The sequence below is a fragment of the Pristiophorus japonicus genome, chromosome 1, assembly GCF_044704955.1.
Source record: "Pristiophorus japonicus isolate sPriJap1 chromosome 1, sPriJap1.hap1, whole genome shotgun sequence".
NCBI classification, from domain to species: domain Eukaryota; kingdom Metazoa; phylum Chordata; class Chondrichthyes; family Pristiophoridae; genus Pristiophorus; species Pristiophorus japonicus.
In genome coordinates, this window is record NC_091977.1 from 345,099,241 (window position 1) to 345,121,861 (window position 22,621).

Sequence of the window (22,621 nt, forward strand, 5' to 3'; positions counted from 1 at the left end):
TTGTGCATGAAACTCTTTTTGGAGTTCACCTGCAAAACATAAAACATTAAACGGTGCCACCCGACCTGGGTGACACTCCAGACATTTACAAGGCCCTTTTTTTCCCCCCCTTTTTTTTTTTTGTGTTTTTTCTTTTTTTTGTTTGTTTTTTTTTGGGCACTAAAATCACAATTTTTCCCCAGTGCCCCCTATAAAAGGGAAGGGGGACACTAAAAGCACCGGCAATTAAAACAAATTAAACTTTAAAACGTAAAATCAAATTAAAATTTGGTTGCCGGGCGTGATGATGCACTCCAGTCCCTCCGGTGCCCACCTCTCGCGGAAGGCCGCGAGCGTACCGGTGGACACCGCGTGCTCCATCTCCAAGGACACCCTGGACCGGATGTAAGAGCGGAAGAGAGGCAGGCAGTCAGGTTGAACAACCCCCTCGACCGCCCGCTGCCTGGACCGGCTGATGGCACCCTTGGCCGTGCCCAGGAGCAGTCCTACGAGGAGGCCTTCGGACCTACCCGCTCCCCTCCGCACAGGGTGCCCAAAGATCAGGAGAGTGGGACTGAAGTGCAGCCAGAATTTCAGGAGCAGCCCCTTCAAATAGTGGAACAGGGGCTGCAACCTTGTGCACTCCATAAAAACATGGAACACGGACTCCTCCAGACCGCAGAAATTGCAGGCGGCCTGGGAGTCCGTGAACCGGCTTAAAAATTTGTTGCACGGCACTGCTCCGTGCACCACCCTCCAGGCCAAGTCCCCGATGAATAGTGGGAGGACCCCTGCGTAGAGTGCCCTCCATCGGGGACCCCCGCCTCCTCCGGACGGCAAGATGGTACGCCATGGCGTGTCCGGACGGCCGGCGAGGATGGCAAAGTTGAGGGTGTGCAGGAGCAGCCCGTACAGGAAACCCCTCCGCGCGGAACTGAAAGGCACGGAGGGGATTTCCCCGAGGCGGCTCAAGTTGTGAGGCGCCGGCCCCCGAGGGAGGTTCCGGGGTTTGGCGCCGATGAGGAATTCCGTCCGGACGGGGGTCAGTTCGGACGGGATCTCCCCACGTGCTTGAGCCTCCTCGATGCACCTAACGGAGTCAGGGCCCAGAGCTGTTTTTAGCGACTCGATGGCATCGGCCACGTGGCGGACGTTGGCAGAGTTTAGGCGCCGCGCCAGCGTGTCTGGCGCCATCCAGCCCGCTCCTCCGCCATCGAGCAGGTCCCTGACCCTGGTCACCTCACCAGCCACAGCCCTCTCTTCCGACCGCCACATAAAGCCTCGGCCGTGGAGGTACGGATTCCCGAGCAGCGGCTCCTGCAGGACAGCCGCCACTCCAGCCGGCGGAGAGCTGCGCTTGGTGGAGACTTTGTTCCAGACCCTGATGAGTTCCCTGTAAAAGACAGGCAGCTCCCGGAGGGCGGTCCTGGCACCCCCCAAGTTCACAAACAGGAGCTGCGTGTCATAATTGAGGTCGAGCTGCTGGCGGAAGAAATACCTCGCCAGAGCGCACCACCTAGGAGGGGGCTCGACGTAAAGGTATCTCTGCAGGGTCTGAAGACGGAAAGTCGCGAGCTGGGCGCTGACGCACACCAACGACTGACCGCCCTCCTCAAGCGGGAGACTCAAGACCGCGGCAGAGACCCAGTGCTTCCTGTTGTTCCAGAAGAAGTCCACCAGCTTCTTCTGTATCTTGGCGACAAACCTTGTGCATGAATGACAGAAGGATAGTTTGCAGGTGAAGCAAGTGATCAGGAAGGCCAATGGTATCTTGATCTTTATTGCAAAGGGGATGGAGTATAAAAGTAAGAAAGTCTTGCTCCAGCTATACTGCGTGCAGTTTTGGTTTCCATATTTACAAAAGGAATATACTTGCTTTGGAGGCAGTTCAGAGAAGCTTCACTAGGTTAATTCCGGGGATGAGGGGGTTGTCTTATGAGGAAAGGTTGAGTAGGTTGGACCTCTACACATTGGAGTTCAGAAGAATGAGATGTGATCTTATCGAAACGTATAAGATTATGAGGGTCTTGACAAGGTGGATGCAGAGAGGATGTTTCTACTGATGGGGGAGACTAGAACCAGAGGGCATGATCTTAGAATAAGGGGCCACCCATTTAAAACAGAGATGAGGAGAAATTTCTTCTCTCAGAGGATTGTAAATCTGTGTAATTCACTGCCTCAGAGAGCTGTGGAAACTGGGACATTAAAAAACTCTCTATTTCTGTCTTAAATTTATTCAAACGATAAGGGGATAAGGGTTTATGGGGAGCGGGCGGGGAAGTGGAGCTGAGTCCACGATCAGATCAGCCATGATCCTATTGAATGGCGGAGCAGGCTCGAGGGGCGGTGTGGCCTACTCCTGTTCCTAATTTTTATGTTCTTATGTTGATGTCAAGGGCGGTCACTTTCACTTCACCTCTGGAATTCAGCTCTTTTGTCCATGTTTGGACCATGGCTGTAATGAGGTCTGGAGCCAAGTGATCCTGGCAGAACCCAAACTAAGCATCAGTGAGCGGGTTATTGATGAGTCATCATCGTCATCATAGGCAGTCCCTCGGAATCGAGGAAGACTTGCTTCCACTCTTAGCATGAGTTCTTAGGTGGCTGTACAGTCCAATACGAGAACCACAGTCTTTGTCACAGGTAGGACAGATAGTCATTGAGGGAAAGGGTGGGCAGGGAGCCTGGTTTGCCACACGCTCCTTCCGCTGCCTGCGCTTGATTTCTGCATGCTCTCGGCGATGATACTCGAGGAGCTCAGCGCCCTCCCGAATGCACTTCCTCCACTTAGGGTGTTCTATGGCCAAGGACTCCCAGGTGTCAGTGGGGATGTCGCACTTTTCAAGGAGGCTTTGTGGGTGTCCTTGTAAAGTTTCCCCTGCCCGCATTTGACTCATTTGCTGTTGACGAGTTCCGAGTAGAGCGCTTGCTTTGGGGATCTCGTGTCTGGCATGCGGACTATGTGGCCTGCCCAGCAGAGCTGATCAAGTGTAGTCAGTGCTTCAATGCTGGGGATGTTGCCCTGGTCGAGGACGCTAATGTTGGTGCGTCTGTCTTCCCAGGGGATTGCAGGATCTTGCGGAGACATTGCTGGTGGTATTTCTCCAGCGACTTGAGATGTCTACTGTACATGGTCCACGTCTCTGAGCCATACAGGAGGGCGGGTATTACCATGGCCCTGTAGACCATGAGCTTGGTGACAGTTTTGAGGGAATGCTCTTTTCCTCAAGTGGCCGAAGGCGGCACTGGCACACTGGAGATGGTGTTGGATCTCATCATCAATACCTGCACTTGTTGATTGGAGGTTCCCGAGATAGGGGAAGTGGTCCACGCTGTCCAGGGCTACGCTGTCTACGTATCTACGACACCTTCCATCACTTTGCTGATGATTGAGAGAAGATTGAAGGGGCTGTAATTGGTTGGATTGGATCTGTCCTGAGTAAATTTTCCACTTTGTCGGGTAGATGCCAGTGTTGTAGCTGTATTGGAACAGCATGGCTAGAGACGTGGATAGTTCTGGAGCAACCGTGGAGTGAATCTAATTGGCTGAAGACTCGCTTCAGTGATGGCGGGGACCTCAAGAGAAGGTCGAGATGGATCATCCATTCGGCAGTTCTGGCTGAAGATGGTTGCAAACACTTCAATTCAGCAGCAGTCAGGGTAAACATGGAATAACCCTTGCCTCATTCACTGCACTCTCATAACATCACTGCATGTCTTTCAATATTTTTATCAAAGTTTTCAAAAATTATGACAACAAAAAGGCACTCCATCCTGCCTGGGAAGTGGAGACTGAAGGCAGCAAGTACAGACCCTTGGGAGTGAATGACAACAAGACACTCAGAAATAGCACATGTGCCACTGGAGAGAGATGGCACCGACACTGTGCCAACTCCGCTCACCCCCAGGACACCAGAACAGTACTGGAAAATGTTACACATCCTTAGCAGGGAAGGCAAGCTACTCTTCATTTTCTTTCTAATTATCCTGGGCACCAGCACAGTCTTCATCTTTTTAAAGCAACACTTGCACAACTAATCCTTCACAATGTTCTCTGGTTAAGGATGGCTTTAACTCAGAACCTTGCATTCTAGCTAACCAGTTCCCCTAACTGGTTACATGCACAACCTATAACCCCTTCATCCACTTTAATCGGCTGATACGCCCCCATATCCTACTTCAGCTTTTCCATAACACTTGGCACACACTCCTCAATTGCTGACCTTCTCCTCATTCACCTTATCTTCTTTCAGGAGAAATTGGTGCACAATGCCTGCCCGAGGCAAGCCACTGGCTTCCCTAATTTCAAGTTCCTCGCCCCCTTCAAGGAGAAGGCTCTGCAGCTTGTGAAGAGGCATTGAAAGATAGTGAGATTGGTGCAAACTTCCCTACTTCTCTGTCTCCTTAATCCCAAGGGAGTATTGCTCACCCATTCTTAGCTTATCTCTTCCTTTCCTTGCAGGTCTGCCCCAGCAACAGGCAGCACAGGAGGAGAAAGCAGGACAGCAGCACATACCAGGCCTCTGGCCATCCTCCTCAGAACACCATGCCAGTGGAACATGGGAGGCAAAATTAAGCTGCTCAGGAGCAAGCTGACATGAAATGAGAACCACCTCAGTCCCATGACCCTTCTGTACAACATGAGGAGCCAACTACTTCCCATGATCCTGCCCCTCAGGCGGCACTTAGAAGGGGTACCAGAATAGGCGATATAAAGACATATATAGGCACCCACCAACAGTGTTAGAAAATAGTAAGGTGTTTGTGTGCCATTATTGTATTAAAATGTACTATGCACTGGCAGGGCACTTTGTTATTCTTGGATATCATGCAGGAAAGGGTACATTCATTTGGTGCTGAATTATTCGCCCAAGTGCTGATTACTGGAACAGTCATGTAGAGTCAAAGAGGGATGATGTGTTATCATGTGGTCGGATGGGTGGTGGTTTGAGCGAAAATTTCTTTATTTGCAAGGGAAGGAGATCAGGCTGTGGTGCCAAAGGTAGACTGTGTTACACAGAAGAGAAGACTTCAGATGATCTGTTTGCTGATGCTCCTTTCAGCAGTCAAATGAGGCCGTCTCTGAATGTAGATCATGACACTGAATTTCCTCCAAGGGTGCAATTAACAAATTCAAAATGCGTTCAAAATTGTGCCCATTTGACTGAGGTGAAATTGGGCACAGGTTTGGATATGTACTTACTATACAGTATAAATGCACACGAGGCTCATATTTGAGAGAAGGTCACTCTGTGACCAGTTACCTTTATTACCAAGAACTCAAGTGATGAAGGTGGGTGGAGCTTCCCCTTTCCCTGGAAGTCCAGGTTAGGAATGTCTCCCACAAGTTCACCCCCTTGTGGTCAATGTTCTCAAGGCGTACAACTTAGGTCAGCTTATACATGGGTTACAATGATAGTTGAATACATGACATCACCTCCCCCCCAAAAGTCTTATTGGGATCACAGGTTAAGTCTCTCTGGTGGTTTACGCTCCCTTGTAGAGCGCCTGAGTTGGGGCTCTGGTTGTTGGGCGCTGGTCTGAGTGTCTGCTGTTTGCAGTGCCTCAGGCCTGTCCAGACTGCCCACTGTGACTGGGCTCTCCTCCCTTTGGTTCCGGTGTTTGGTTACCTGTGGTGGAGTAAACGCTACATCATGGTCTTCCTCTGCTTCTTCTATGGGATTGCTGAACCTCCTTTTAGTTTAATCCACGTGTTTGCAGCAGATTTGTCCATTGGTAAGTTTAACGACCAAAACCCTATTCCCCTCTTTGGCAATCACAGTGCCTGCAAGCCATTTGGGCCCTGCAGCGTATTTAAGGACAAAAACAGGGTCATTGACATCAATACATCGCGCCCTCGCATTCCTGTCATGGTAGTCACATTGTGACTGACGCCTGCTCTCAACAATTTCTTTCATAGTGGGGTGTATAAGGGATAACCTGGTTTTGAACGTCCTTTTCATTAGCAGCTCTGCGGGTGGAACCCCTGTGAGCGAGTGTGGTCGGGATCTATTGGCCAACAGGAGGCGTGATGAGCGGCTTTGTAGGGAACCCCCCCTTGGATTCTGAGCATCCCCTGTTTGATTATCTGCACTGCTCTTTCCGCCTGGCCGTTTGAGGCCGGCTTGAACAGTGCCATTCTGACATGGTTGATTCCACTGCCTGCCATGAAGTCCTGGAATTCAGTGCTGTGAAGCACAGGCCATTGTCGCTGACCAAGACATCCGGTAGACCATGGGCGGCGAACATTGCCTGTAGACTTTCTACCGCGGCAGAGGATGTGCTTGAATTTAAAATGGCACACTCAATCCATTTGGAGTAGGCATCTACTACAACCAAAAACATTTTTCCAATGAAAGGACCTGCATAGTCCACATGGATGTGTGACCATGGCTTGGCGGGCCAGGACCAGGGGCTAAGGGGGGCTTCCCTGGGTGCGTTGCCCAGCTGAGCACACGTGTTGCACCTGCGAACACAAAGTTCCAGGTCTACATATATCCCTGGCCACCAAACGTGTGACCTGCCAATTGCCTTCATCATGACAATGCCCGGGTGCTCATTGTGAAGTTCTCTGATAAACACCTCTCTGCCCATTTGGGGCATGACTACTCGGTTTCCTCACAGTAGGCAATCGGTCTGAATTGAGAGTTCATCCTTGCGCCTATGAAACGGTTTAAATTCCTCAGGGCATGCCCCGTACGTGGCTGCCCAGTCCCCATTCAGGACACACTTCTTAACGAAAGACAGTAGCGGGTCTTTATTTGTCCAGACTTTGCTTTGATGGGCTGTCACAGGTGAGCCTTCGCTTTCGAAAGCTTCAACAGCCATGACCATCTCAGCATCATGCTCAGTTGCCCCCTCAGTGGTGGCTAGTGGGAGCTTGCTGAGTGCATCGGCGCAGTTTTGAGTGCCCGGTCTATGCCGAATTGTGTAGTCATAGGTGGCTAACGTAAGTGCCCACCTCTGTATGCGGGCTGATGCATTCGCATTTATGGCCTTAAGGGACGTTAGGGGTTTGTGATCTGTCTCCAGCTCAAATTTCCTGCCAAACAGGTACTGGCGCAATTTTTTTACTGCATATACACATGCTAGCGCTTCCTTTTCTACCATCCCATAGCCCCTTTCTGCCTGGGACAGACTTCTGGAGGCATAAGCTACTGGCTGTAACTGACCATTGTCATTCACATGCTGCAACACACAGCTGACCCCATAGGACGGTGCATTGCACGTTAAAACAAGTTTCTTACATGGGTCACATAACGTTAACAGTTTGTTGGAGCATAACAAATTGCGTGCTCTATCAAAAGCCCTTTCCTGGCTGTACCCCCAGACCCAATCGTGACCTTTGCGTAGGAGCATGTGTAGCGGCTCTAACAGCGTGCTCAATTTGAGAAGTTACCAAAAAATTCAGGAGCCCCAGGAACGAACGCAGCTCCATCGTGTTACGGGGTCTGGGTGCTCTCTGGATTGCTTCCGTTTTGGACGCAGTAGGTCTGATCCCGTCTGCTGCCAGCCTCCTCCCCAGGAATTCTACCTCTGGAGCTAAGAAGACGCACTTCGCCTTTTTCAGTCGCAGCGTCCAGTCTGCGTAGCACCTCCTCCAGGTTGTGGAGGTGTTCTTCTGTATCGCGACCCTTGATGAGGATGTCGTCTTGAAAAACCACCGTCCTGAATCGACTTGAGGAGGCTTTCCATATTTTGCTGAAAGATCGCGGCGGCCGAACAAATCCCGAACGGACATCTGTTATACTCAAACAACCCCTTGTGTGTCGTGATGGTGGTCAGCTTCTTTGACTCACTCGCCAGCTCCTGGGTCATGTAAGCTGAGGTCAGGTCCAATTTTGAAAAAAGTTTGCCACCGGATAGCGTCGCAAAGAGGTCCTCCGCTCTCGGTAGCGGGTACTGGTCTTGGAGTGACACCCAATTGATGGTGGCCTTGTAATCGCCACATATCCTGAACCGACCCATCCGCCTTGAGCACCGGCACGATCGGGCTCGCCCAGTCACTGAATTCGACTGATGAGATGATGCCTTCCCTCAGCAGGCAGTCCAATTGGCATTCTATCTTTTCCCACATCACGTACGGCACCGCTCTGGCCTTGTGATGTACTGGCCTGGTGTCCGGGTTTATGTGAATCATTACCTTGGCTCCCATGAAAGTGCCAATGCCGGGTTGAAATAATGAGTCAAATTTGTCCAGGACCTGTGAGCATGATATTCGCTCCACAGAAGAAATTGCATTAACATCGCCCCATTTCCAGTTCATGACAGCAAGCCAACTCCTCCCCAGAAGTGTGGGACCGCCCCCCGGGACAATCCAGAGTGGCAACCTGTTCACCGAATCTTTGTGGGTCATGACTACCGTGGCGCTGCCTAGCACCAGAATGATCTCCTTTGTATATGTCCGTAGCTGTGTGTCAATCGGCAATAATTTTGGCCTCCTGGCCTTGGACACCCACAACCTTTCGAACTGTTTGATACTCATCAGGGACTGGCTGGCCCCGTGTCTAGCTCCATTAATACTGGGATGCCATTGAGGAGCACTTTCATTATCATCGGTGGCTTTCTGGTATATGAACTGTATATGTGCTCCACATGATATCGCTGAATTTCAGCTTCCAGCGATTTCCCCCAGTATTCATTTGGCCTCGTAGGGCTTACATCGGGCCAATCCTCCTCGTACATCAACCTGGTTGCAGGCTTCCTGCACATACGAGCCAAGTGACCACTGACGTTGCAGTTTCTGCAGGCATATTGCTGATACCTGCAAGCTCTGGCTGGGTGTTTGCCTCCACACCTCCAGCATGAGCTGGAGGCCCCATTGTTGGAAACAAAAGGTCCATTACCAGTCGATCGTCTCTGTAACTGTCCTTAAGCACACCATTAGCAGGTGTTGATGGCCCCATTACTGGCCGCATTGTCCATTGCGATGGCATGAATCGCCGTTCAGCTAGCCATTGTCTCTGTTGAATTCCTCCTTTGGGTTTGACTACATGCTGGGGCATGTCCGATTGCCATTGTCTGCCTAGAGAACTGTGTGCCGCATTAACAATGTTGACTCCCTGGTTGTTTGCCGCATTTGAGCCAAGATTTTTTGTCATACATCATTCTGGTCTCTTCCTCCCCTGAGGTAATTGTCTGGGCTATCAGAGTTGCCGCTTCCAAGGTCAAGTCTTTGGTCTCAATTAGTTTCCTGAAAATGCCAGTGTGCCCGATGCCCTCAATAAAAAAGTCTCGCAGCATCTCCGCTCTGCATGCATCTGGGAACTTACATAGACTCGCCAGTCGCCGGAGATCTGCCACAAAGTCTGGAACGCTTTGCCCTTCTCGCTGCCAGTGCGTGTAAAACCATCTCGCCATGTTTATGCTGCTCGCCGGCTTAAGGTGTTCCCCAATAAACTTACTGAGCTCTTCGAACGTCTTGTCCGCCGGCTTCTCTGGCGCTAGATGGTCCTTCATCAGGGAGTACGTTCTGGATCTACAAACCGTCAGGAGATTAGCCCTGCGTTTGTCGGCTGAACCCTGTCCGAACCATTCGTTAGTGACAAAACTTTGGTGTAGTCTCTCAATAAAGTCGTCCCAATCATCACCAACACAGTACCTCTATTCTGTGCTGCTAGTGGCCATGCTCGCGTGGTTTAAATTCCAGTTTCTCGTTGCCAATGATATGTCCTTACTATACAGTATAAATGCACACGAGGCCCATACTTGAGAGAAGGTCACTCTGTGACCAGTTACCTTTATTACCAAGACCTCAAGTGATGAAGGTGGGTGGAGCTTCCCCTTTTATACCTGAAAGTCCAGGTTAGGAGTGTCGCCCACAAGTTCACCCCCTTGTGGTCAATATTCTCAAGGTGTACAACTTAGGTCAGCTTATACATGGGTTACAATGATAGTTGAATACATGACAAATCCGAAAAGGGCACCTGTGGTATATAAACAGCCGTGTGTGTGTGTTGATGCACATCAGTCTTTTCGAAGATTCAGTCAGCTCCTGTGTCATGTAGGTGGAGGTTAGGTCCAACTTGGTGGACGACTTTCACCCCGTTAACGTTGCGAACAGGTCATCCGCCTTTGACAACGGATACTGGTCCTGTAGTGAGACTCGGTTAATCGTTACCTTGTAGTCTCCGCAGATTCCGACTGTGCCATCGCTTTTTAACACCGGAACAATTGGACTGGCCCACTTGTTTAACTCGACTGGCACTATGATTCCTTCGCGTTGGAATCTGTCCAGTTCGATTTCGACTTTCTCCCTCATCATGTACGGAACCGCCCAAGCCTTGTGATGGACAGGCCGTGCATCGAGGCCTAGATGGATGTGTACCTTGGTGCCTGTTAAGTTGCCGATGTCTGGTTCAAATAGTGAGGGAAACTTGTTCAGCACTTGAGCACACGAGGCGTCATCCACCGAAGATAGTGCTTTGATGTCGTTCCAATTCCATTTAATCTTTTCTAGCCAGCTTTTGCCGAACAGCGTTAGGCCATTGCCTGGAACAATCCACAATTCGATAGGTCATGCACAGCTCCATCATACGATACCTTCACTGCTGCACTTCGAATGCCTGGTATGAGCTCTTTAATGTAGGTACGCAGCTTTGCATTAATCGGGCTCCGTTTGGGCCTGTGCGCTTTATTGCCCCACAGTTTCTCGAAAGCCTTCTGGTGCATTATTATCTGACTCGCAGCCGTATCCAACTCCATGGATACTGGAACTCCATTTAATTTGACTTTCAGCATTATAGGAGGGCTCGGTGGTGAAGGTATGTACCCCATACACTTCTTCCTCGGGTTGAGTTGCCTGTGCTGCGTGATCCGCGCCGGATCGATCATCCTCTGCCACGTTGTATGTCGCAGCACGTTTGCACATTAGCTGGAGGTGCCCCATCGTTGCGCAGCCTTTGCACACATAGTGCTTGAATCGACATTGATGGGCCCGATGATTACCCCGCAGCACCAACACGGTGCTAATGGATTCACATTCACCCCCGATGGCGGACTCTTAGTCATCACAGGTCTTGCAGCCGCAGATATATAGGCCCTGCCATAGGCAGTTTGGACTGCTAGTGACGTCATTTTATGCACAGTACTTGCTGGTGAGCTTCGATGTTGAGAAGATATCTGTTTGGTGTTATCGTCCGTGACCATACATGCCTGGGCAATCGCGATGGCCCTGCTCAGGTCTAGGGTTTCAGCAGCCAGCAGCTTTCGACGAATGACCTCGTGGCTGATGCCCAGCGTGAAAAAGTCCCGCAGCATTTGCCCCAATGCAGCTCTAAAATCGCAAGGTCCCGTGAGGTGTCTCAGGTCGGCGACATAATCTGCCACGTCCTGGCCCCTGGAACGATGGTGCATGTAAAAACGATATCTGGCCATGAAGATACTCTTCTTCAGCTTGAGGTGGTCCCAAACCAGCGTGCACAAGTCTGTATATTCCTTCTCCGTTGGTTTTGTTGGTGCGAGCAGATTCTTGATGAGACCGTATATTTTAGACCCACAGATGGTGAGGAGAACCGCCCTGCGCTTGGCCGCGTTAGTGTCTCCTTCCAGCTCATTGGCCACAAAGTACTGGTCGAGACGCTCGACGAAGGCTTCCCAATCATCATCCTCTACGAATCTCTCTAATACTCCAACAGCAGCCATGGTTGCATGAAGGTTCTTATTCTGTTACTCGTCGCCAATTTTTATATATAGAAGAACTCCATGAGGCTGAGTACTGTGAGCTAAACTTAGTGTGATCTTAGTCTTCTTTATTACAACTCCAGAGTGCCTAACCAACATGGCAGCCAACCTTTTATACTGGCCCTGCATGTGTGTGCAGGTGACCATTAGGACTTCAACAGTTGCGCCCTCTGGTGGCAAGTATTACATACATAACAGCTCCGGCGGCTTTAATGCGGCCGGCGCTGTGCTTGGACCACCACCTGGTGTGGGCGGAGCTTGCTTGGCTCCGCGCGTGGGTCGGGTCCGGGTACTGGCACTTTAACAACCTGCTGCTGGAGGACGAGCGGTTCCAGGATTCATTCCGTCGGTTCTGGTTCGACTGGAGAAGGAAGCAGGGGGGCTTCCCCTCCTTGAGGTTATGGTGGGACATGGGCAAGGCTCACATTCGTCTCTTCTGTCAAGATTATGCGAAGGGGTCGACCAAGAGGCGGGAGGCCAGGTTGGGGCGCCTGGAGAAGGAGGTGCTCGACCTGGAATCCCTTCTGGGTCAAGTCATCGAGCACTCGGCCCTGCGAAAGGTGTACGAAGTGAAGCCTCTGCAGCTGGTCGGGTCCCGAGGCGCGTTCGTGAGGTCGTGGATCCAGTTCCTCCGGGACCTGGACAGTTGCTCCCAACTTCTTCTTCTCACTGCAGAAGTAAGCAGCTCTTGATGCTGCTGGCCGACGACAGATCTCTGGTCTCGGATCCGGAGGGCATCAGCAACAGGGCTCGAGACTACTACGGGGCTCTGTTCTCTCTGGATCCGTCCAGCGAGGAAGTGCGTAGAGTTTTGTCGGAGGACCTGCCGAAGGTCGGCCAGGAGGATGCCGAGAATCTGGACGCTGCGCTAAGCCTGGCAGAGCTGACCAGTGCCCTCGACCAGCTCTCGAGGGGAAAAGCCCTGGGGTTGGACGGGCTGACCGTGGATTTCCACACGGCGTTCTGGGACATCTTTGGAGGCAACTCCGCGCGGGTCCTGGGAGAAAGTCTGGTGATTGAGGAGATGCCCCTCTCTTGGCGCATGGCAGTCATTGTCCTGCTGTCTAAGAAGGGCGATCTCCACCTACTAAAGAACTGGTGCTCGGTCTCCCTCCTCAGCATGGATTACAAAATTTTTGCCAGGGTGATGCCTTCTAGCCTTGGCGCTATGCTGGACCACATGATCCACCCCGACCAGTCCTACACGGTCCCGGGCTGGACAATCCAGGACAACATCCATCTGGTCTGCGACCTGGTCCACCACTCCCAGAAGGCTGGTCTGTCGGTCGTCTTCCTTTCCCTAGACCGGGAGAAGGCATTTGACACGGTGATCACGAGTATCTGTTCGGAACTCTGCGCGCTTTCAGGTTCGGGAAGCATTTCATCGGCCAGATCTGACTTTTGTACGCTGCCGCGGAGTGTCTGATTAAGGTTAACGGGTCTTTGACAGCGCTTTGGGAGAGGGGTGCGCCAGGGAAGCCCCATGTCCGGCCAGTTATGTGCCACCTGCATGGAGCCTTTCCTGCACCTCTTGCGGAAGAGGTCGACGGGACTGGCTCTGCAAGGGCCGGGGTGGAGGTCATCCTCTCGGCTTACACCGATGATGTGCTCCTCATGGTCGAGGACCCCGTTGACCTGCGGAGGATGCGTGAGTGCCAGGAGATTTACTCGACCGCATCCTCCGCCAGGATCAACTGGGTGAAATGTTCTGGACTCCTGGTGGGTCAGTGGCGGGTGGACTCCCTGCCGGAGGAGCTCAGGCCTTTTTCCTGGAGCACGACCCATCTCCTCTATCTGAGAGTCTACCTTAGACCTGACTAGGAAGCTTGGCCGGTGAACTGGCAGGAGCTGGAGGCCAAAGTTGCCGCTCGCCTAGGGCGCTGGAGAGGACTGCTCTGAGTGCTGTCCTACAGGGGTCGAGCGCTAGTCATAAACTAGCTGGTCGCCGCTATGCTGTGGTACCGGCTGGTCACTTTGACCCCTCCTTCTGCGTTTGCTGCCAAGATAGAGAAGAAGCTGGTGGACTTCTTCTGGAACAACAGGAAGCACTGGGTCTCTGCTGCGGTTCTGAGTCTCCCGCTTAGGGAGGGCGGTCAGGCGTTGGTGTGCGTCAGCGCCCAGCTAGCGACTTTCCGTCTTCAGACCCTGCAGAGATACCTTTACATTGAGCCCCCTCCTAGACAGCGTGCGCTGGCGATGTATTTCTTCCGCCAGCAGTACAGCCTCAATTATGACATGCAGCTCCTGTTTGTGAGCCTGGGGGGCATCAGGACCGCCATGCGGGGGCTGCCTGTCTTTTATCAGGAACTCATCAGGGTCTGGAACAGAGTCGCAACCAAGCGCAGTTCTCCTTCATCTGGAGTGGCGGCTGTCCTTCATGAGCCGCTGCTCAGGAATCCATACCTCCACAACCACGGTTTTAGGTGGCAGGTGAACGAGAGGGCAGGGTTTGGCAAGGTGACCAGGGTCAGGGACCTGCTTGATGGTGGAGGAGCGGGCTGGATGGCGCCAGACGTGCTGGCACAGCGCCTATCCTGGGCCAACGTCCGGCGCGCGGCCGATGCCATCGAGTCGCTAGAAACAGCACTGGGCCCTGACTCCGTTAGGTGCGTTGAGGAGGTCCAAGCACATGGGGAAATCCCGTCCGAATTGACCCCCGTCCAGACAGAATTCCTCATCGGCGCCAAGCTCCAAAACCTCCCTCGGGAGCCGACGCCTCACAACTTTAGCGTCCTCCAGGAAATCCCCTCCGTGCCTTTCAGTTCTGCGTCGAAGGGATTCCTGTATGGGCTGCTCTTGTACACTCTCCACGTTACCATCCTCCTCTGCCGTCCGGACACGCCATGGCGCACCATCTTGTCGTCCGGAGGAGGCGGGGGTCCCCAATGGAGTGCACTCTACGCGGGAGTCCTCCCTCTATTTATGGGGACTTGGCCTGGAGGGTGTTGCACGGAGCAGTCCCGTGCAATAAGTTTTTAAGTCGGTTCACGGGCTCCCAGGCCGCCTGTAATTTCTGCGGTCTGGAGGAGTCTGTGTTCCACGTTTTTATTGAATGTGCAAGGCTGCAGCCCCTCGTCCAATATTTGAAGGGGCTGCTCCTCAAATTCTGGTTTCACTTCAGAGCCACACTCCTGATCTTTGGGCACCCTGTGCGGAGGGGAGCGGGTAGATCGTAAGGCCTCCTCGTAGGACTGTTCCTGGATATGGCCAAGGGTGCCATCAGCCGGTCCAGGCAGCGGGCGGCCAAGGGCGTTGTTCAGCCTGACTGCCTGCCTCTCTTCCGCGGTTACATCCGAGTCAGGGTGTCCCTGGAGATGGAGCACGCGGTGTCCATCGGTACACTCGCGGCCTTCTGCGAGAGGTGGGCACCGGAGGGACTGGAGTGCATCATCACCGCCGGCAACCAAATTCTAATTTAATTTAAGTTACTGGTACAAGTTTAATTTGATTAATGTGTCGGTTTTAGTGCCCCCCCTTTAATCAGGGGGCACTTGTATTGAAGTTTGCCATCTAATTTACCCCTTTATAAGGGGGCATTTGATTTACTGGTGCAACTAAAATAGTTGTAGAACTGTTGCATTGTGAGTGGCTTAGCCATTCACGTGATGTTCACAAGACTCACTAAAACCCCAGTCAGTTGGGTCTAAGTCATCAACGATGAGGTATGCAGTTGTGAGCCTAGTGGAAGAATTGGTAATGTGTAGTGTGATACTTAAACCTGTTAATAACACAACTAGTTCTTAATAGCAATGGGCTAGACTTCCAATTTTTGTGCAGATCGCCCAAAAATGGGCGTTATTTCTAGCATTGGCGGTAAATATGGATTTTGTGATCGCTGGATTATCACCCATTTTCAAAACCCCAGCTTTCCATTTTATAAAATGGGCCTTACCACGAGCGATCTGAAATGGGCGTCAGCGTTAATTTTTTTGACCTTCTGCCGTAAACTGTCGGCGTCCATGGCAACGGTCGTTTCCCGCGTTTCAGGAGGTCAGGGGTCATCAATACATGTGCAGAAGAGAGAGGGAGCAGAGAGGAATTGAAAGCGTGTGTGGGTGTGTTGTGTGGTTGTTTGCCTGTTGTGGAAGATAGGTGGGAGATTTACCAGCAGCAAAAAGACTTGTGAGCACAAATAACGTTGTTCCCACGGAGGTTTTGGGGAAAAAAATATAGTTAAAATGGAAGGGATGGAGGAGGCGACACAGCACGCAGTGGAGACTGAGGATGCTGATGAAAGCAGTGAGGTCGGAGAGGAACTATTGGGAGGACACAAACGAGCTCGGAGATTCTCCGACGAGGCAAATGTCTCCCTCCTGCAGGAGGTGGAGTCATGCTGGGGTCAATTGACCTGGGGTGTGCGTGGGATGCCCACCCCAAAGATCTACCAGAAGATATGGGCCGACATAACTGTGGTGGTCTCGTCGGCAACGAACGAGGTGCGTGAGGGCAACCAGTGCTACAAGCGCTGGAACGACCTTGTCGGATCCACCAGAGTAAGTATTACATTTACTTATATATTTATATAATTTGAATTGTAAGTGTAATGAGGGATTAAAATCAGATGTGATGTCTTGCACTTATACTGGGAATGTTTTACTTAAAGCCTGCATGACGGTGTATGTCTTTAGGTAAATAATAATTTTCGTTATAATCATGATTAAATCTGTCGGTTATGTGTTGTATCAGTCTCTGTGATAGTAACTAGCAATGATCTCACGCAATGATCTCATACCATGTTGTGCTGGTGTTACCTTTTACAGAAGAAGTTTTTGAAGAATACGGCCGAGCAGAGGCGAACGGGTGGCGGGCCACCCGTCATCATCGAGCTCACTGACATCGAGGACCGGGTGCTGGCACTAATGGAGATCCACCCCCGGTTGGCCACGCATGCAGCAGCAGAACCTGATGTGATGCCACGTGAGTAAAGTATACAGCATTGCGTGATGTAAAGTCAATAGATGCCTGACCCACTCATATCCGACCAATAATATATGATAGATGATTGATAAAAGTTCTCTAAATAATGATGGCCTCATGAGAATCATTGCAATGCAGAATTTGGTCATGGTCATGAAATGTGATGTCTGTGATGATTTTGATAGCGGTGGTGCTTTTGTTGTGCATATGCTGTGTGTAGCGTTGGAATCACCTTTTGACCCTAGCACCCACTTCTCCTCTAATAACCTCATTTATGTTTTGTAGCTCAGCCAGCAGTGCGGCCCCATGCAACACCACCGAGCCAAGAAGGTGGGGGTACGGGGCCGGACTCGCCGGGCGATCATCAATCTGTTGCTGAGGAGCCCCGATTATTGCCCGTGGAGCTGCAGGGCGCCTTCTCCACGGATGACAGTGCCGACTTCGAGGAGTGTGCATCGCCAAGCTCCATAATGCATTCGACACCAATTACATCTAGTGCTCCTGCGGCCATGCCCTCCTCCACCGTGGAGATAGCAGGCCCAAGCACCTTGCCGCAGGGTACCCAAGGTGTCTCCATGATGGCGTCGACCACGCAGAGGTTGGTTTGACGCAGCAGGTCTGCTCCACGAGCAGCAGATCTGAGCGGGGACATGGTACACTTGTCCAGGAGGAGTGTTGAGATAGGTCAGCAGATCCTCCAGACAATGGGGGGCATATCCCAACAGCTGGCCAGCATCTCCGCCACTATGACCGAGTATGTGCCGCGGATGGCAGAAGCCCTGGAGGAGATAGCCAGGAACACTAGTGGCAGAGTGCTTCCAGTAATCCTGGAGCATGGCACTGAACCCCATTGCCAAAGACACATGAGAGCCAGGAGAAAGATCTTGCTTCTGGCTCGGAGCACGTTCCCACCTTGGGACCGTCCTCTCCTGTATCCGGCCAACCAGCGGTTCTGCCTTCATCATCACCCCCCCCACAATGAAACAGCGCCTGAGGAGCTCCTCGGCAAGGCGGCTTGGATTAAGGAGGGGAAGGGGTAGAGGTGGGGAGGAGAAGTGCGGGGGGGGGGGGGGGGAAAGAAAAGTGAGGTGCATGGCCGCAGGAGTTGAATTGGTCACAATATTTTTATGTTGTGGTTGCTATTTTGTTGGGAGGTTTGGGAGAAGAGGGGAGGGGGGGTACCTTGTTTTTTTGCATTTGTGTTCTTTGATTATGAAGTTTTGTTGAAAATGTGAACACTTTTATGAATGATATAAATGTCATCAATTTGTTGTGAGCTGGGGTGGGGGTAGGGTGGGGTGTTTTTTACAGTTATAATTATGATTTTTATACAGATGTTCTCATTAAATATTTTTTATTTTACATAACCTTGTTGCGCATTGTCTCAGATAAGGCCGCTTCTCCCGATAAGTGCGATGGGGGTAAGTTCTCGTCCTCCTCCTCAGTCTGCCACCTCTTTGATTGGGCGCATAATGCTCTTGAATATACCTTCTGCCATCTCTAGTCTGCATTGTGTGCGTAGTCATCAAGACAGGCTGAGAAATTACAGGCCCCATTACAATCACAATCAGTATTATACCTATTGTTCACAAACAATAAATTTACCTACTAAAAGACCTAAAATAAATTCAAATCGTCCACAGTATGATTAGATGTTTGTTCAGATGTTCAAATCACCTTAAAAGAACTGCACAGTACATCAAAACTCCCCAGAACTTGAAGCAGCCTCTTATATGAACCGACCTCCGATTTACAACATGGCATCCGTACCGCTGGGTTTAGTTCCAGTGAGAGCAACTTTTTCTCAGTGGGTTTTTCGGTGAGCGATATTCTTGGCGATATGGCCGAGGTGCTGAAAGTAACGCTCGGCGATATTATGGGTGTTAGTTTCGCCCATTATGATCTTTACAGCAAAAAAAAGTGGGCGGGTGGTATTATTAGTTCTCGCCATTAAGTACATGCCGAAAGTAACGCTGGGCGATACATGGGCGTTAGTTTCCATTTTGTTGCTAAATGGGTGATATTTGGGCGTTATACCTCATCTCAGCACTAAAATGGACGTTAAGTGGGCGGTATCGATGCAAAAAAAATGGAAAGTCTAGGCCAATGTGTTCCTATGAATTCTTAAGCAAAGAACCCATGAAGCAAATACATTACAGATAGCTCAGGTTATGGCTATTCCTCTGCAATGAGGGTAAAGTTAAAATACTATAGACTGTACAGTGATTTGAATTAATTACTGTAAATGTTTGCAGGACAGAGAGATAAGTGCTGCTTATCTTGTAATCTCCAGCCTTACTTGAATGGGAATTTTTTTACCCTCACCTTTTATACTACCCTAGCACCTTGAGGCCCCATTGGCTCTATTCCAGTCATCAACGATTATGTTCGATTACGCTGGTTGATTGTGCTGATTCGTGGGAGATTTACCTTCGGGCTTGTTAATTAGTTTGTGCAGAAACCTGTCATGTATTCAACTATCATTGTAACCCATGTATAAGCTGACCTAAGTTGTACACCTTGAGAACATTGATCACAAGGGGGTGAACTTGTGGGAGACACTCCTAACCTGAACTTTCAGGTATAAAAGGGGAAGCTCCACCCACCTTCATCACTTGAGGTCTTGGTAATATAGGTAACTGGTCACAGAGTAACCTTCTCTCAAGTATGGGCCTCGTGTGCATTTATACTGTATAGTAAGGACTTATCAGGATTTACTCGGCTGCAGCCATTTTCCAGAAAAACATGGAGAATTTGCTGAAATCTGTTCCGCGCACTGTTGTGTTTCAAGACAACATCCTGATCACTGGGCGTGACACCATCAAATATCTACACAACCTGGAAGAGGTTCTAAGTCACCTAGACAGAGTGGGACTCAGGCTGAAATGCTCCAAGTGTGTTTTCCTGGCGCCAGAAGTCGAATTTTTGGGGAGAAAGATTGCAGCAGATGGCATCAGGCCCACGGACACAAAGACTCAAGAATGCACCCAGACCACAGAATGTGATGGAGCTGTGTTCGTTCCTGGGACTCCTCAACTATTTCGGCAACTTTCTATCCGGGTTGAGCACGTTGTTAGAGCCTTTGCACATGTTGCTACGTAAGAGTGACGACTGGGTTTGGGGCAAATCTCAAGACACAGCCTTTGAGAAGGCCAGGAACCTGCTATGTTCAAATAAGTTACTTGTACACTACGACCCATGTAAACATTTAGTGCTAGCTTGTGACGCCTCATCGTACCGGGTCGGCTGTGTGTTACAGCAAGCCAATGTATCGGGCAACCTTCAACCGGTTGTATACGCATCTAGAAGTCTGTCTAAGGCTGAGAGAGCCTATAGTATGGTCGAGAATGAGGCGTTAGCATGTGTATATGGGGTTAAGAAAATGCACCAATACCTATTTGGACTTCGGTTTGAGCTTGAAACTGACCACAAGTCGTTCATTTCGCTGTTTTCAGAGAGCAAAGGTATAAATACCAATCCTTTGTCCTGCATCCAAAGATGGGCACTAACATTATCCGCTTATGACTATGTTATCCGCCACAGACCAGGCACTGAAAACTGTGCCGATGCTCTCAGCCGGCTCCCATTACCCACCACTGGGGTTGAAATGGCGCAGCCCACAGACTTGCTACTAGTCATGGTTGCTTTTGAGAGTGAGGGGTCACCTGTCACAGCTTGCCAGATCAGGACCTGGACCAGCCAGGATCCTGTGCTATCATTAGTAAAGAGTTGCGTCCTAAATGGGAACTGGTCGGCTGTTCCCGGGGAAGTGCAAGATGAAATTAAGTCGTTTCACCAAAGCAAAGATGAAATGTCCATCCAGTCGGATTGTCTCTTATGGGGTAATTGCTTGGTTTTGCCAAAAAGAGGCAGGGAAACGTTTATATGCGACCTATACAGTACCCACCCAGGCATTGTCATGATGAAGGCAATTGCCAGGTCGCATGGTTGGTGGCCTGGCATTGTCTCGGGCTTGGAGTCGTGCGTGCATCAGTGCAACACTTGCTCGCAACTGAGCAATGCCCCAAGGGAAGCTCCACTGAGTCTATGGTCATGGCCCTCCAAACCGTGGTCCAGGATCCATATAAATTTTGTCGGCCCCTTTCTAGGAAAGATGTTTTTAGTAGTTGTGGATGCTTACTCCAAATAGATTGAATGCGTAATCATGTCATCCAGCACGTCTACAGCCACCATTGAAAGCCTCCAGGCCATGTTCGCCACCCATGGCTTGCCCGACGGCCTTGTCAGCAACAACGGACCGTGTTTCTCCAGCTCGGAATTCGACGAGTTTATGACCCGCAATGGCATCAAGCATGTCAGGTCTGCTCCGTTTAAGCCCATGTCTAACGGTCAAGCGGAGCGGGCAGTCCAAACAATTAAGCAGAGCATGAAACGTGTGACAGATGGCTCCTTGCAGACCCACTCTCCCTAGTTCACCCGGATCTTAATGATCACGTGGAAACCTGGCGATACCGGCAGAACATGTACGCGGCTGTTTCATGTGACATTGATGTTAACGACCCTGTGTTTGTCCTGAATTATGGTCATGGTCCTAAGTGGCACTATTTTGGCCAAGGAAGGGAATAGGGTGTTTATAATCAAACTGTTAAATGGCCAAACGTGCAGAAAGCATTTATATCAGACCAAATTGCGATTTACTGACAACCAGGAACGACTTGAAGAGGACATCACCATCAACGATCCATCAACACACACCCAACCAGCAATCGACCTCGCTGTCAATCACGAGGATGAACCCACCGTTCCTGACAGTCCAGTCAGACCAGCAGCGGTGCAGTGCAGCAATGGTTTGACCAACTCATACACGCCAGGGTTTGAACTTAGACAATCAACCAGGGAGCGAAGGGCTCCGGATCGCCTCAACTTGTAAATAACTTGTACCGAAGATTTTGGGGGAGGAATGATGTTATGTATGTAACCATGTAATACTTGCCACCAGAGGGTGTGACTGTTGGAGTCCTAATGGTCACCTGCACACACCTGCAGGGCCAGTATAAAAGGTTGGTTGCCATGTTGTTTAGGCGCTCTGGAGTTGTAATAAAGAAGACTAAGGTCACACTAAGTTTCGCTCACAGTACTCAGCCTCGTGGACTTCTTCTATACACAACAGGAACGCAGGAGACGTACTCCTGAGACACGTAAAGGCGGTCGATTCTGGACCATCCTCTTCCAGGCCTCACCCAAGTAAAGGCGCTGGAGTCAGGATGGAGATTTCACCAGACGTCCACCAAGTTGAAGGACCCAACCAGGTCCCTCAACTTCTCTATTGCCATCATGCTCTGCGGGGCACCGGAGCAATCCCTCGCCTCGAGGGTGCAGTTAAAATCCCCCCTGAGGACAATGCAGTTGCTGATGTCGACGGAACCTAGAAGAGTGGACACTTCTTCGAAGAAGCGCACTTGCTGTGGGCTGGGCTGGGAGGGCGTACACATTCACTAAATGGAGTGACACGTCCCCCAGGTGAACCATGACATGGAGCAAGCGGCCTGGCACAGGCTCCTTGACCTCCAAGATCACCGGCTGAAAATGTGGGGCCAGCAAGATAGCCACCCCACAAGAAGTGGCAGTGAGGTGGCTCATGCGGATCTCTCCTTGCCATTCCAGGAGCCACGTGGCTTCGTCTCCCGGAACGGTGTGGGTTTCTTGCAGGAAGCACACCGCATATTGCCCCTCCTGTAGGAGCGAAAAATCGTTAAAGCTACGGCCTGCCTCTCTGCCGCCGTTGATGTTGAGGCTGGCTATGGTTATCTTCATGACAAAAGCATAGTGCAACCTCTAACTTAAACTGGGAGGAGGAGTGGAGTTGTTTGATGACCTCCACTCCCTCAGCAACCCAGCGAGGAACAATCTGAGCCGGTGCAGCTCAAGGTTTTCTGGTTTTGATAAGGTTCCGCCCGCGCCCATAGTTTTGATGGCGGTGCGGACGGACCTGATGAGCAGCGCCGGCTCGGACCATTTGTCCAGGGCCAGTTTTGCTCTATGGTGGTGACCCTGGCATTCCGCCGAAAAGTCCCAGAGTTCC